Here is a 682-nt window from a genome sequence, read left to right on the forward strand (position 1 = left end):
AAGATTCCCTCTGCCTCAACTCTAGCAACCCACAGATTGCATGATTAAGGAACTACAGTGTCTGTAGCCAACAACACACAGGAGTGATGCGACTAGCAACAAATCCAGTCATACTGCCACAACAACTCGCAGGACAGGGCAGAGGTAATAGCAGACCTGTTTGATTTGTTGTTTATACTGACAGAAAATACTCCTGGTGAGTTTAGCCCTGGTTAATGGTTTGTACCATGACATATATGTATATTCACATAAGTGATGATTTGATATGTTATATCAGCAATACATAAAAATACAAATGTCATTTGTATAGGTAATGAATGAGCATTCATTAATTAATCAATTTATTAATGAATTCCTGCATTCATTACTGCCTGCATGCAAAGAATGGAGTCAGACTGATCTCTTCAAATTCACTGATTTACAGCAGTAAATGGTTTGGCCCATTGTTTTAAGGGTAATACAGGTAAGTAAACTACAGCATGCAGTTCAATAAACAGTATTTCTTCAAGAGTTATCAGATTTCGACATTAATACCCACATGCATTTTAGGATTAGGGAAACTCCAAAATTAAAATAATTTATATCACAAATTTCCTTTAGGAAGTAAAATCCTCTCAAACAACTTATTTTTTAATGTGATTTTACACTTCTCTCTCTCTCTCTCTCTCTCTCTCTCTCTCTC

This window comes from Gavialis gangeticus, unplaced genomic scaffold (assembly GCF_001723915.1).
Source record: "Gavialis gangeticus isolate Ggan-Ray unplaced genomic scaffold, GavGan_comp1, whole genome shotgun sequence".
Taxonomy (NCBI): domain Eukaryota; kingdom Metazoa; phylum Chordata; order Crocodylia; family Gavialidae; genus Gavialis; species Gavialis gangeticus.